The sequence below is a fragment of the Protopterus annectens genome, chromosome 8.part0 (genome assembly GCF_019279795.1).
Source record: "Protopterus annectens isolate FY-2018-M chromosome 8.part0, PAN1.0, whole genome shotgun sequence".
Lineage (NCBI taxonomy): Eukaryota > Metazoa > Chordata > Ceratodontiformes > Protopteridae > Protopterus > Protopterus annectens.
The window spans coordinates 1,650,518,378-1,650,531,870 of NC_056741.1; positions in this window are offsets into that span (position 1 = coordinate 1,650,518,378).

Below are 13,493 nucleotides of genomic sequence, written 5' to 3' on the forward strand. Positions count from 1 at the left end.
ATGGTAAGAGGAACATCTACCAGCATGTGGTCACAGTGCTGACTACTCCCTTGTATGTAATACAAGTACTGAGTATAAGAAGGACATCCACATCAGAGACCATAATACCTCCATTGTTCCCAGCCTTCATCACACCAATAACTGAGTACAATGCACCCTTCTTCATGTACCTCCCTACACATCTTCCACTGATGTGTAACTGAAGTTTACTATCTTTGTCACACCCAGCTGTCATACAGCTTATTGGCCATGCCTAGGTATTCTTATTATGGCATAAACATTACTGTCTGATGGTGTGAAACCCCCATCAAGTTGTTACACTTGATGCATGTGTGCTACCCATTCTGGTGACACACACACAGTACTTATATATGTGTTTGACAATATTAATAGCATAGATAGCATTTGTGACAGTGTGGCTTGGGCAATATATATATATATATATATATATATATATATATATATATATATATATATATATATATATATACCATGCATGTCAGTCAACTAGCATGTATAGATCATAATGTCATATACAGGTATAGCAGTGTCTATCCTAACACCTCCAGCAGATGTTACAGTGCTAGAACAATGTGCATGATTACCCTCATAGAGTGTGGACTTATCATAATAATTGTACAAGTGTGTTGATGCAGAATCATCTCTGATCACACTGCATCTCATATGTTATGTCAGAGGCATGGGATTACTGCTGGTATTATTATGATATTGTCCATGATTGTGGTTTCTTCATTTAATGCTGTCCATGAGCCTTTAACTTTGTCCCATTTACTGGAGAGCTCTGCTGAGATTGCACTTATATTCATGCAAATCAGTTTGCACAGCTTCACAATATGCAACCTCTCCAAGTCGTTTGCCAGATCCCTGATAGATGTCCTCTGCCTTATTCATGTAAGGATAATTATTTCACACAGCCATTCTTCCCATTGTTATGTCACCTTGTGTGACAGTCACATAATACACATTTTCACTATGCAGTCCCTACTGTAACATATTGATATGTGATTGGTGTTGCTGCAACAACCGTCTTCCATTGACATGCCCACTTCAGCTATACATTAGGTTGTTTCACCTGTCCTCTTTTCCTGTGTTCATTCCTACAATTCATCTGTGTGCCCTGATTCCAATACACATACTTCCCCTGAGTGTTTATTTTACATGACAGCAGTGGCAGCTGGTGACTTCAAATTAAAGGGGGGGTGCTGCAGGAGACAGCTAAATGGGTGAGACCAGTGGGAAGGGGTGTAGCCAACTAGAAAGGGGTGGAGCTATGCTCAAAACCACAACTGGAACTTTAATTAGATTTGCTGCCCTAGGTGCCAAACCATCATTATGAGAGTCCAACCATGACAAAATGAAGTGTGGAAGAAAAAAATATTTCAGTGCATTAACCACATGACAGCTTACATAATACCTAGATGGAAACAAAAAGGTTGTGAGGCATGAAAAAATAAATTACTTTTTAAATACATTACTGGAATGCCAGTCAAAATCAAATATAAAAAAAAGCAAGCAGCACCAACTAAAACCACTTCTCCTTGCACTGCATTTCTAATTATAATTTATATTCAGCTTTATAAAAGTACCAAGTAACATGCTGAAAGAAGCAATCTCTGTGATACCCCCACTTGTAAAAATGTTTCTTATCCAAAAAAGACCTGCTGCCTGACAACAACTATCTACTTGTTTCATGGGGAAGACATGATCAAAGTAAAAAATGAACAACAAACAAGCTCAGGATAAATTGCTTAAAGGATTACTGCACAGGTTATGGACCACACATGATAGATTGGCATTCTGTTTAGTTTACAGGTAAAGCCTGCAAAGATGACTGCAAGTCTCCAACAAATATAATCAGCTTCTGAAAATACTGTTATCCTGTCCTTTATTACAAATAATGTCATATGCATTTCAATACCTAAGGCTTAAAAGTTATCTAGTTATGTAAATATTCTCTGCATGGCAACAACAAAAAGGCTTTCAATGTTGGTAATTCTTTAACAGTATGCTTGTTAAAGCTTACTTGCATCTTACAATCTCTGACAAGCTTACCTGATGGGCATTACAGCATTTCTACTTAAACACAGAACAACAGGACACTGCGACAGCATGCATTTTCTGAATAATAAGAAGCACAAATCAACAGTATAAAAATATGACAGAAAACCAGAACATTCTGCAAAATCAAGGACAGATGAAAAGCCACTGTTGTACTTGTGTCTACCTTGGATGGGGGAATAATCTGCACACTTACACTGCATAACTGCTCCTTGCCTTGCTTGGACACATCCAGAGTCACTACATGGGGGAGTGGGGTGCAACAAGTATGTCACAATTTGATATGTCTCTGGCTGATGGTGATGGCTCTGGCACTCATACCTCTCATCCTCAGAGCAAGAAATCTGGACAAAACCATACATAGAAGTGGAACAAAGGTCCAAAAATTAAACAATTTTTAAATATTGCTCTTATAAACTTAGAAAGATAATAGAATAGTAGTAGGTCTTGCATTAGTATGAATTTGCTGAAGGGTATGAAATCTGAAACTCAAATGTCTGCCATTATTTTCTAACTTCAATCTTTAATGATTTGCCACGAATTTGCCAGAAAACCACAATTTTATGAAAAACAGACCATAAATGTGATGCAAAAATATAAAATTGCAACACAGCACATCTGGGAACCTGTCAAAGAAGGGACACCTTTTTAATATTAGTACTGTTAACTTGAGCAAGTGACAAAATAAGAGAATCTACATGCATTTCTGAAATAAAAGTAATCTATAACTCTGATCATTACAGTTATTTATTATTGTATGCCCTCCACGTTTTTGTCCAAAATTGCCATTTTGCAGAGGGATTATTAGGGGAAGAGCAACATTTTGAGCCAAAATTGGGGACAGTTGAGAAGTTTGGATATTCCTAATTCTATAAAGCAGTTCATTTGCACATACCTCTCAACCACTTAATGCAGAAAATCTGGACAAGGCCAAATATATTGGGGAACATACAAACAGTACTAAAAATTACTCTTGTATAAACTTAGACAGTTGATAGAATAACAGGTCTTGCTTTAGCATATATTTTTCTGAAGGTTATGATGTCTGAAACTCAATGTCTGTCATTATTTAGTGACATCATTCCTAAATGATTTGCCAGAAAACCACAAATTTTATGTGGAACAAACCAAAAACAAGAAGCAAAAATCTATTAATTCTGCAAAAATCTGGGCAGTTGAGAAGTATAGTTCAGCCGAGGCTGTCTTTGAGTGTGCTGCCCTTCCTCCTTCACAAAATCATGGTTGAATGGAGCCTCCCCCCTACAGCTATTCCAATGTCCCATTCCTTGGTTATTTCACCCGATTTACCGTAAACACTGTAATGTGCATACTGCTTTACTTCTGCGATGATTTGGATTTCATTTGAAAGTAAACAAAGCAATGTAGTCTCACAATAAAAATAGACTTAGCATTAAAACTTCTCTGCCCTTGAAATTCTCATTCATTGAAACAACATTGAAAGCCGCATTCAAAGAAAATACATTTTGCCAGTGGCAGATAAAGATTAACTTTGGGCTGTTTTCAAATCACAGGCTCCTTGCACACGAAACATACACATGCTCTTTGATATACCTTCCTGATTGTATTAAATTATATTCCTTGTACAATATAGTACAATTTTAGATGGCATTTTAAATTTATTGTTTTGAACATTTTTCCAGTAAACAATGAAACAAAATGCCTCCACCAATAATGACAAAACTGCCCAATTCAGATCGTTTCCATCATAAAAGTCTACTCAAACTTCTACAGTCCATCAGTATCAGTAAATATGCACAATCTGTGAAGAAGTAAAAGTCATCTAAATAATTCAGCATTAAAGAGATCTGTAATTAATGAAGATATTTCTGCTACAAGCAACTTTATATTTCATTGTTTCATCAACAAATAAAGTGCCTTTTGCCCTTGAGGAATAAATTGCCTATGTCACATTAAAAAAATGATAAAATAGTAATATTGCAATAGGGAATGGATGGCAAACTGATAACAAGTTCATAGTTACTAGGTATCTTCACCAAAAAGGAGTGAGTGTAGCATCCACCCCTTTACAACACATTACAGTATCAGCAATGCATCTACCTACTGTGGGAGTAGAACCCACAGCCTTCTGCATCAAAAGCAAGTACACTATCTGCTCTGCAATTATTGTGACTGCAGCACTTTAGAAATGGTAATGGTGATGACTAATACATGAAAATGAGAGTATCATATGCAGTACCAGAGAAAGACAGTGAGTCAAAAAAAACAACTAAGTAGTAAGGGATCTGGGAATATATGTAGAAAGCAATCTGGCCTTTGACTAACATGAAGCTAAGATAAGAAAATAATTCTATGCTGCCCAACTTATAGGTAAGGGTATGGCATCCAGGTCCAGGGAAGTTATAGTACCACTCCCCTAGGCCCTTGTTGGTCCTACCATTGAATACAATGCTGCCTTTGTTATGTGGGATGAAATAATGCACTGATCTGTAGACAGATTGTTTTATACTTTCAAGGCTCTAATTCAGGCATTAGCTAAGTGTTACTGACTATGTTTCTGCACTATTTTATGAGTAGCTGTTGCCTACATATTGTTATGAGTGAATATTATCCTTTTTCTGTAATAAGCTATGTGCTCCCTGCCTCCCTCTCGCCCTGTCTATGAACCTTCTCTCTTCTATGTCATTACTGTTCCTCCTCTGCATTTAAGTGAAATCTGGCACTGAACACCAGCTGCAAATAAAGCTAAGTGGAAGTACACAACTTATGCGAAATCTTGTAGCACATAACTGTGGTGCCCTTTTGCACTGCTGTGCTTAGCTATGTTTAGTCAGGTCAGCTCACTCAAGCCTATAACACCTTTCTTTGCATACTTCCAAGTCACACCCATAACTGTTTAAGGCATCCATCACATTTTTTGGATATGGCTACTTTAACTAAGTGACTTACCAGCTATTAATAGGAAATATTAAAAGAGCAAGAAGTTATTAACAAAACAACAATAAGATTGTCAGTCTAGGATGTCCTACAAAGGAGGAATTAATCTTTGTTTGCATTTATGCTCATATTTTCATAAATGAGACACCTATATATTATTGAGGTGCATGGTAATGTGGGAGACAGGGCAATTTACTGAAAATGTTGGTTTATATCATATTGTATCAGAAATATTGCTGCTTATATTAGTAATTATGAAAATAAGCAATATTTATATATGTACTTAATACTTCAAAAAGTGAGTGACTTATAAACTGTTGCTTGACATTAGGTGAAACTTTCAATGATGTTGAAGAAAATTAACTTTGATATTTACTCTGTAAATAATACATCTTGAGAGGTATACAGTATTATTGTATTGCTAATTATACATTTAAATATGTTTTGATATTTCTGTAAATGTCTCAAACAACATGCACTTATAGAAGAATTTTGTGTTGTCATGTGAAAGTTTATGTCTGGTTAAAAAAATGTTTTAACAATAATATATGTCTAGGCTGTTTAGTTTTCAGGATATAAAAAAAGTTTAGAAAAATATAATTTGGGGTTTGTATGTATTATAATATATTAGAGTATTTATGAAAAAACAATGAATGCATTGACTGTTATTACTGCAAAGATAACATTGCTATCAGTACAGTTTTAATATCTTTTATTACTAACAAAATATTTAAATTTGTTTATCTTATGCATTTTAAGTTTATTGTAATGCTCTGGAATGCAAGATGTGTATAGGCAGCTAAAGGTGTGACATTCTACACCACTCAGGTATTAATTAATTAATTAATTAATCGATTAATTAAACAAATTGTGGAGTTAAATGTACAAGATACAGTTGTCATGAGGTAATGAAGAACAATACATGCATTCTCCTTTTCTGCAATCTATTATCATATTGGAACTTTGCAAAGTAGTCATTCTTATGTGGTGTATTTAGCTGGTACTCAGTCTGTAGATTTTTCTTGGAATATCAGGATGGTTTGACTCCTCTGGGTGTAGCTGATAGCTACACATTTATTTATTTATTTATTTGTTTGTTTGTTTGTTTGTTTTTATTTATTTTATTTATTTTAGATTTGTTTACTGGGAGAGTCTGACTGGGCAAGTTGCCCATTTTGAGCTGAGACCTGGGGAGAAAAGCTCCACACATAACAAAAAAATTGACGGTACAGTAACATACTCAATACTAATGTACTTAAGAATATACATGCTAAAATGTGCATAGAGAGTTATCTTTAGAGAAAATCATCATACAGTACAGTACTGGCAATACCTGAACATACAGATACAGTTATACTTAAAAATACATGCAAAAATATGCATAAAGAGTTATCCACAGAGAATGGAGTAGGTAGTAGATAGAAGGAAAATAGAGCAAATAGTAGAATGGAGTATATAGTAGAAAGAAAACAGAGTAGATAGTAGATAAGAAGAATATGCAGAAGTGTATGCATAAGAAGTTATCCATGGAGAATAGAGTAGATAGTAGAGAGAAGGAAAATAGAACAGATAGTAGAGAGAAGGAAATAGAGTGGATAGTAGATTGAAGGAGAATATACCCTTGAACCCTTAACCCCTTAAGATATCATTGTAGGATCAAGTGAAACACTTCAGAAATAGACCAACCAGTGTCTGTATGTACGTATATGGAATAAGTGAAGAAGCCTTGTGTGGTACCTGGAGTAGAATAAGATGTTGATCTAGTGGAGTTTATCCTGGGTCTGAGCAGGTGCACTTCCATGAGCTGGTTAAGTAGGACCAGAAAAGGATTTTAAAGTTATCTTTATTATCTAGGATCTGAATTTCTAGAAGAAGAGTGTTCCATATTTTTGCAATGGCACTAGAGTACATGGAGTCACCTGAACTATTCCTGCTTTTGGATATTGCAGCTAGTGCTTTGTTGCTGGATGTCAGAAGACGATTGTTAGTGTAATGATTTAGGAGGCCTTTTATTGATGGGTTTTTGGGGGTGGTATAGGATCTGATGTGCAATTGTAAGCTGATTATAGGTCAGGAGGTTTGGAAGTTCCATCCAGGATAGTTGTTTCATGGCTAGACAATGGTGGGTCCTAAAAGCTGAGTCAGTAGCAAACTTTGTGATTTTGTTATAGCAGCTGGTTATTTTGTTTAAGTCTCCTTTATGTAGGTTAGTTAGTATGGAGGAAGCATAGAGAAGTGTAGAGAGTAGGTGGCTTTTTGCGATGGTGGATCTACTGTTATTGCTGAGGTAATTTTTGCATCTGTAGGGGGTGCCAAGTTTTTTATGGACTTTTGCTATTGTTTGTGCAATTATGTTTGTCGAATTTCATGTTGTAGTCTGTAACAACTCCTAATGGTTTAGTTTGTGAGTCTGGTGAGATATGGGCATTGTTTGAGGAGATTATATTAAATGGGGGAATGGGGTCTGTGGCTTCTGAAGGATGAAATAGTATTAGTTGTGTTTGTTTAGGGTTAAGTATTAGTTGTGAGTTTGATAACCATGTTTCTATGGCAAAAAAGGATTCTTGGGTAATATGGCAAAAAAGGATTCTTGGGTAATTTTTTGCAGAAGTGGAAGAGGGGGGCAGGGCAGATAAGTATGGTGTCATTGGCATACTGGACCAATTGGCATGGAGGGTGGCTTTGTGGAGGTCATTGCTAAATATTGTAAAGTGGAGAAGCCCAAGGATTGATCCTTGTGGGATACCTAAGGCTACTGGGAGGAGAAGAGATAGAGAGTTTTACCATTTTATGATGGTTAGATATATAGTTTTTGAACCATAATATTGTGGAGTTATTTAGGTTGAATTCTGAGAGTATAGTTAGTATTTCGGAATGGGCGATGATGTCAAATGCCTTGGACTTATCAAGAAAGATAGTGTACACCCAGTTACCATTGTTCCATTGCTGATTTACAGTGTTGGTAAAGCTAATAAGGGCTGTTGTGGTGCTATGATTGGGTCGACAACTGTGTTGTGTGTTGGCCAGGAGATTATTAGTTAGGAGATACTTTAGGATTTCAGAATGTATGCATTTCTCAAGAAATTTTTGACAGGGGGATAGTATGGTAATTGGTCGGTAGTTCATAGGTTCATAAGTTCATACGTTCATCGGTAGGTACTAGGCTATTGGCCCTGGGGCCTATACAAGCCCAGCCATAAAGGCACCCTGGCTTTTGCCACCCAAGAAAATTATTAGATAGCACAGTTGAGTTACCACCTTTATAAAGTGGAATTTTGTATGAAATTTTCAAGAGGGTTGGGATGCATTGTTCAGCTATTTATCTGTTTATTAATAAGGAGACAGGGTAAGAGATGCCCTTGGCTGTCATTTAGATGTGTTCTGCTGGGAGTTTATTGGCTTCTAGGGTTGTGTGTTTAAGTTTTGTTTTAAGTAGTTATAAATTGTTTCAGTAGGTACCAGTTGTGGGGAGAAGCATTTGTGTCTGTTGTTGAGATGATGGGATAAAGGTAATGAAGAGGTATTTGTGAGGATTAGAATGGACTTTGTGAAATATTGGTTAAACTGAGTGGTAGTATTAATATTTGGGGTGCAGGATTTTATTGATAGCTGCCCATAATTTTTGAGGGTTAGATTTGTTCTTTGGATGTCTGAGTAGTGATTTTTCTTATCCATTCTTATTTGTTTTTTGGCCTTGTTTCTTAGTTTGAGGTATATCTGTCTATTTATTATAATTTTGTTGAGAAGCCATGCTTCCCATGCTTTATCCCTATGTTTTAGGAGAATTCTAGTTGTTTTGGTGAGCCATGGAGCCATGAGGCATAGTTGGACTTTCTTCTTACTATTCTGATATGGGCAAGGTTATTTAGTATGCTCAGAAAAGTAGAATTAATGTAATTGATGGCCCAAGGGGGGAGATCAGAGAGATTGGTCCAGTTACAGTGAGATGGAGCAGGTATGTGGTATTGGGGTTTAAAATTCTTTGTATAAAAAATTTGTTGAAGGGAGGTTGTTTTTATAGGTTTAACTTGTTGTCCAAGTACAAATGTAGGGTTGCTAAGGGTATCAAGAAGTGAACCAGAGTAATGAGATAGGTATGGACACTTTGTGAGGATCCAGTCCAGTATTGACTCTTTCTTGGCTGATTTTTCTGTTCTGGTGAAAGCATGGATTAATTGGGAGAAGCCATGGATATTTATATGGTTAGTGGGGAGGGGGGAGTTGCAGGTAGACCAATCTATGTTAAAGTCACCTAGTATTATTGTTTCTTTTGGGAGGGTATGAAATGCCCAGTGCAAGATGGATTTGACTGTATTAATGTTATTCCCCAGAGGAATGTATGCACCTATAATGTTTAGCTGTTTTTTGAATAGAGTTTCAGTTTGGCAAATAGAATTTCAGCATTATTGAAGGTAGGGCTGAGAATGTCTGAAATGTCTATGATAAGGTTGTTTTTGAAAAGCAGGGTAATACCCCCAACCTTTTTATGAATTCTGTCGTTCCTGAAAATATATTGCAACTTAGAGGAAGTAATTCCTTATCCATATTATGTGGATTTAACCAGAACTCAGTAAGAGACACAATGTCAGGGGAGTAGTGACAGAGCTGCATGTCAGTTCTATTTTGTTAAGCATGCTTCTTATGTTAATATTGAGTATAAGGAGGTTTGTTGGATTTCTGAGGGAGTGTATTGTGTTTATTGCTTGGTTTGTGGTGGAGTTGGGGTTAGATGTTGTGTCAGGATTGGGTGTATATCACCACCTAGTATGGGTTTATATGCATGGATGATAACCAGTAGGGATTTAGAAAATAATTTGTTATATTGTAGGGAGATATAGGCTTTTGCATGGTACTGGGGGATTCTAAATTGGGCCATGTCAATTCCTGATGTGCTATATAAAGAAGGTGTGATTAATAATATGTGTGGTTTAGTTTCTGAAGGGGTTGGGTAGGTGGAAGATTTCATAATTAGCTTGGGGTTAAGGTTTTGATTTTAGGAGGTGATGTGAGCTAAAGTGAGGAGGATTCCTAATAGTGCAACTTGTAATGACAGAATTATGTACTTTAGGGTTCTCTAGAGATAGTTGTGAAAATTATAATGAGAGTTAGGCTTAGTTGTAAAGTGGTGCTGGATGTAGTAAAAAGTTTAATTATGGAACAGGGAACTGTATGAACTTTGTAGAAATTGGTGTGCAATACCTTAGTGGATATGGCAGTAGTGATGGGCACAATGTGTTATGATTGGTTGATGGTACTAAGGGGGCTTGGCCTGGATTAGTGTTAAGGTCTTTGAAGTGGCAGTGGGTGGGAATGGGGGTAGGGCAGGTGAGTAGAGTGAGCCAGAGCGTAACGAGGGTGAATGGAGCAGGGAGGACCACACCAGAAAATTTCTAAGGAAAAAACAATCAGTAAGGTATGATTTTTTCTGTAATTTTACTAGCATGTTAATTGTAGACTGCAGGTTTAAAGAGCAGCACTACCCTGTATTTTTATTTTTTAAGTACACTCATTGATTTAGAGGTTAAGAGAGATAGCCTAGGGAAGTTGAAGGGGAGACATTAGATCCAGGACAGTTTTTGAGGTGGGTATCATAGAGAGTGGGATAAGTAGGAGAACTGGTATAGTAGGGAGAAAATGCAGATTATTGTAGCAGAGTGTAAACAGCAAGAAATAAGTAGTAAAGATGTGGGATAGAGTGTGGGATAAGTAGGAAAACTGGTATACTAGAGAGAAAATGCAGACTATTGCAATCATGTGTATACAGCAAGAAATAAGGAGTGAAGATGTGGGATAAACAGAAGAACTGGTATAGTAAGGAGAGAAATGTAGACTATTGCAGCCAAGTATATACAACAAGAAAGAAATAATAAAGAATGTGCAAGGTGTGGGAGGGACAGAGGATAGATGGGGAGGATGGAGTGCATTTCAGTGATGTGCATCTAATACAAGGGTGTCATTCCAGGGGGATCCAGCTTGGGAAGATATGATAGACAGACCACGATGCTTTGTGAGAGATGGCCTGCATCTGTCTCACCTATGTTTCAGGCTTTTGGCAAAGGCTGTTGCCTCCCCTATAGTGCCATTTTAGGAAAAGTGATGAGGTTAAAACTACCAATATAAAAATTTCACCAAAACACAAATTAAAAGTCATGCTGCTAAATGCTAGGAGTCTAAACATGAAACTCTACTCTTTGCAAGCATTTCTTCCCTGAAAGGTGCTGACATTTGTGCAGTCACTAAAACCTGGTTTAAAGCTGTGGAGAGCACCCCTGCCTTACCAGGTTACTCATCCTGCCATACTTTCAGACCCCAAAAGGAGGTGGAGTTTCAGTATACATTATAGACATACAAACTTCCAGGCTGGTCAAACAATATGATGCACAGGAGACACTCCAGGTATAGTTAACTATTGAAAAGACCCCTATTCAAATCATAGCTAGCTACCAGCCCCCAAATCTGACTCAAGATGCCCAATCCATCTATTTGGACCTGCTTGAATCTATCAATATTCAACCCTTTACCCTGATCCTGGGTGATTTTAACTTCCCAAAATAGACTGGAAAAACTAGTCATGCCAGAACACAAATGCCAAGAGATTCCTTGATTTTGTCAATGCAAATGCCTTGCAACAGCTAGTTGATACCCCCACAAGAATTAATAATATCTTGGACTTGATATTAACCAACATAACTAACCACTTCAGCATCCATATAGTATCATCCTCCCTGGAAAGATCCAACCATAAAGCAGTCACTTTCAAAGACATCATCTCATCCAACCCCCCCCCCCCCCTAGCTAGGATCAGACATAAAAGCTTCTCCAAAGCTGATTACAGCCTCCTGAGGGATGGTATAAACAACTTCACAGCCCCCTACCCCCCTGTAGGAACTGGCACCAATATCCAAAACTACACCAAAGCACTATACCAGTATTTATATAGATGCATGGAATCAGGAATACCCAGCAGGACTAAATCATCTTCCGCAAGGAAGAGTAAACCTGTCTGGTGGACATCTGCAATAAATAAACTCTGCAACAAAAGGAAAAAAATTGCTGTCCAAGACCAAGAAGGAGCAGGTGCCCAAACAGAAGCAATGTCTCGTTAGCCTGAACAAGCAAATAAGAGCACTAGTGAAATCTTCCAAAGCAAAATTTGAGTCCAAACTGGCCACATCTACTAGAGACAATCATAAGGCCTTCTTCACATATGTTCGCAACCACAAATGAAGCACCCAGATCTGTTAAGAACTAGTGGTCAAGGACACCACATATACAAATGCCGTAGATATAGAAAACTTGCTGGCTGACAGATTCAGTGAAAACGTTACCCCTCTGCCCCCCTCATCAGTAAATCAGGACATCCCCAGTACCTGCCCATTCCTCTTATATCTAGCAAACAGGTCATCACTGAACTTGCATCACCAGTAGGCACCCTATTTAATCAAAGCCTGAGTACTGGCTTCATCCCAGTTGAGTGGAGAACAGCCACTGTCATCCCTTTACACAAAGGTGGAGAGATACTGAGTACACCACTATGATTACAATGTTCCAACTTTAATAAACAAATTAAAAAACTCACTAAAACTATCAGAAAAGTTTAAAATCAGATGAAGCATTAAATGATAAGTGCATTTGGCAGGATTGCCTTCTTCAGATCCTTTGCCATCATTACACAAAGGTGGAGCATCCACCAATCCGGGAAATTATAGACCCATCAGCCTAACTAGCCTGATCTGTAAGGTCATGGAACAGATTATCATGGATCTCATTAACAAGGACATTGGCAACCTCCAAACACTTGATCCCACACAGTTTGGGTTAGTCAAGGGGAAGTCATGTCTGCTAAATTTGGTAGACTTCTTTGAGAGAGTCACCAAAGCCAAGGATGTGGGGAAGATGGTGCACACCGCCTACCTTGACCTGGCTAAAGCCTTTGACACTATTCCTCACTCAGGCATAATAGATAAAGTCTCTCAACTAGGCATCAATCCATATTTTACCAGATGGGTAGCAACCTGGCTCACTGATAGAACTCACATAGTCAAAATAGGGAAAACCACCTCAAGCAGTAGACTCATAACAAATGGCACACCCCAGAGTTTGGTCTTGGGGCCTCTGTTATTTGGGATATACTTTTCTGAGGTGCAGGCCAAACCCAGTGGGCTATGGCTGACCAAGTCTTCAGATTGCAAGCTGGGTGCTGTCATCAATTCCCCTAGAGATGTGGACATCCTCCAAGAGGGTCTCACTCAGACAAATGACTAATGCCGGAAACATGGTTTCAAGCCGAATACCAAAAATTGTATCATCATCACATTTGGGGAGAGTAATGTCTCCAAAAATTATCACATTAATAACAATGTCCTAAGCACACAATCAGTCGTAAGGGATTTGGGCACGCAGGTTGATAGCAACCTGACTTTTGACCACCATGTTGCTTCTGTTGTACGGAAAGTCTTCTACATGGCCCACCTCATAAGTAATGGGATATCATCCAG